Source organism: Spermophilus citellus (genome assembly GCF_964194105.1).
Source record: "Spermophilus citellus genome assembly, chromosome: 3".
NCBI lineage: Eukaryota > Metazoa > Chordata > Mammalia > Rodentia > Sciuridae > Spermophilus > Spermophilus citellus.
In genome coordinates this window covers 227,362,876-227,365,902 of record NC_138184.1, presented here as the reverse complement: position 1 = coordinate 227,365,902, position 3,027 = coordinate 227,362,876, and the positions used below count along the sequence as shown (strand labels likewise).

Genomic DNA, 3,027 nt, shown 5'->3' with positions numbered 1-3,027 from the left:
AAGAAAAGTGAAGCAGGAGCATCACAATACCAGACCTTAAACTATAATAAAGAGCTATAATAACAAAAATGGCATGGGAATGGCACCAAAATAGGCTTGTAGACCAATGGTACAGAACAGAGGATACAGAGACAAACCCACATAAATATTGCTATCTCATACTAGACAATGGTGCCAAAAACATTCACTGGAGAAAAGATATCCTATTCATCAAATGGTGCTGGTAAAACTGGAAATTCATATGTAGCAAAATGAAATTACTAAACCTCTCTCACCCTGCACAAAAATCAACTCAAAGTGGATCAAAGACTTAGGCACTGGAACAGAGACCCTGCACTAGAAGAAAAAGTAAGCCCAAATCTTTACCATATTGGGCTAGGATCTGATTTCCTTAACAAGACCCCTAAAACGCAAGAAGTAAAATCAAGGATCAATAAATGGGATGAATTCAAATTAAAAATCTTCTTCTCAGCAAAGGAAATAATCAATATATGTGAGGAGAGAGCCTACAGATTGGAAGAAAATCTTAACCTCATGCACCTCCAATAAAACATTAATCTCGCTCTTTGCCGAATCTACTGAGAGAATGAAGACCATTCTCAGCAATCAGACTGTCGACATTCCTAGAAAATGTTGATATTACTCTGAAGGGATGCACAGTTATCATGAACAGCCCAAGAGGAACTCTCCAGAGGGATTTCAATCATATCAAAGCGGAACTCAGCCTCCTTGGAAAGAAAAAGAAGAGGCTATGGGTTGACAAATAGTGGGTAAATAGAAAGGAATTGGCCACTGACCACACCATCTGTAGTCATACGCAGAACATGACCAAGGGTGTTACGCTGGTGTTGCTTGTTCAGTGTCTCAAGCTCAGAAAGATGAATTAATCCTTGAAGGAAATGATATTGAACTTGTTTCAAATTCAGCTGCTTTAATTCAGCAAGACACAACAGTGAAAAACAAGGATATCAGAAAATTTTTGTATGGTTTTTATGTTTCTGAAAAAGAACAGTTCAGAGGGCTGATGAATAAGATCTAAGAATTGTCCAGTCACAGAAACACATCCTAGAGTCAATTTGATATTTCAATGATACAATAAAAGATCTCTATTAAAAATTAATCTCTAGGATATATAAAGAATTCAAAAAACTTAACACCAAAAAAAAAACACCAACAAATAACCCAATCAATAAATGTGCTAAGGAATTGAACAGAACTTCACAGAAGAAATACAGTCTATCAACAAATATATGAAAAAGTGTTCAACATCTCCGGCAATTAGAGAAATATAAATCAAAACTACACTAAGATTTCATCTCACTCCAGTCAGAATGGCAATCATCAAGAATACAAGCAGCAATAAGTGTTGGTGAGGATATGGGGGAAAAGGACACTCATACATTGCTGGTGGAACTGCAGATTGGTGCAACCACTCTGGAAATGGAGATTCCTCAGAAAACTTGGAATGGAACCACCACATGACTGAGCTATCCCACTCCTTGGTTTATACCCAAAGGACTTAAAATCAGCACATTACAGGGACACAGCCACATCAATGTTTATAGCAGCACAATTCACAATAGCTTAACTGTGGAAGCAACCTAGATGCCCTCCAATAGATGAATAGATAAAGAAACTGTGGTATATATATTCAGTGGAATATTACTCAGCTTTAAAGAAGAATAAAATTATGGCATTTGCCAGTAAATGGATAGAGTTGGAGACTATTATGCTAAGCAAAATTAGCCAATCCTAAAAAAACAAAGGCTGAATGTTTTCTCTAATATTCAGATGCTAATTCACAATAAGCGGGGCGGAGCACTGGAGAAGAATAGCGTCACATTAGATTAGGTAGAGGGAAGTGGAGGGAGGGGAAGGGAGGGGATGTGGGAATAGGAAGGATAGTATAACAAAACAGACATTATTACTTTATGTATATATGTGACTACATGACCAATATGATTTTACAACACCTACACTCAGAAAAATGAGAAATTGGGCTGGGGATGTGGCTCAAGCGGTAGCGCGCTCGACTGGCATGCGTGCAGCCCTGGTTCGATCCTCAGCACCACATACCAACAAAGATGTTGTGTCCGCCGAGAACTAAAAAATAAATATTAAAAATTCTCTCTCTCTCTCTCTCTCTCTCTCTCTCTCTCTCTCTCTCTCTCTCCCCTCTCTCACTCTCTCTTTAAAAAAAAAAAAAAAAAAAAAGAAAAATGAGAAATTATGTCCCATCTTTGTATATATCAAAGTGCATAAATGAATTCTACTGTCATGTATAACTAATTAAAACAAATAAAAACTTTTTGAAAAATAAAGATCAAATTGCACAATTTTGGGGGGTGGTGTTGGTGGGGACCAACCCCAGGCTAGGTTGGCACATGCTAGGCAAGTGCTCCACTAGTGTGCCACACTACCCCAGTCTTCAGGTTGCACAACTTCTTTTTTTTTAATTATTTTTTAGTGGGACACGATATCTTTATTTATTTATTTTTATGTGGTGCTGAGGATCGAACCCAGGGCCTCGCATGTGCTAGGCAAGTGCTCTACTGCTGAGCCACAACCCCAGCCCCTGCACAACTTCTTTAGCAGACAAGGAGTCAAAGAAACTACCTATGCAAGGTTCAAATATTTGACCAAGTAAATCTACAAGTTAACTGAAATTCAGATTAAATGTTTAAACAATTGGTTCAACCAAACTAACTCATTTCATTAAATAATGACTAAGATAGGGCCAATGGGGAAATTTGGGGGGGGGGATGGTACCGGGTATTGAACTCAGGGGCACTTGACCACTAAACCACACCCCCAGTCCTACTTTGTATTTTATTTAGACACAGGGTCTCACTGAGTTGTTTAGTGCATTGCTTTTGCTGAGGCTGGCTTTGAACTTGCAGTCTTCCTGTCTCAGCCTCCCAAGCAGCTGAGATTATAGGTGTGCACCACCACGCCCAGGTCAGTGGGAAAAAGTTTAAGGAATAGTGTTTTCTTATGAAATTAAATTTGAGCTCAGTAGCCAAGCAT

General features: G+C 38.6%; 1 pseudogene across 1 annotated transcript; it reads left to right on the top strand.

Moving 5' to 3' along the window:
- The first annotated feature begins 468 nt into the window (after positions 1–468).
- On the top strand, positions 469–1,032 carry LOC308644781 (large ribosomal subunit protein uL6-like; annotated as a pseudogene). Its single transcript has one exon. The product of its transcript is annotated as a large ribosomal subunit protein uL6-like (transcript).
- The last annotated feature ends 1,995 nt before the right edge of the window (positions 1,033–3,027 follow it).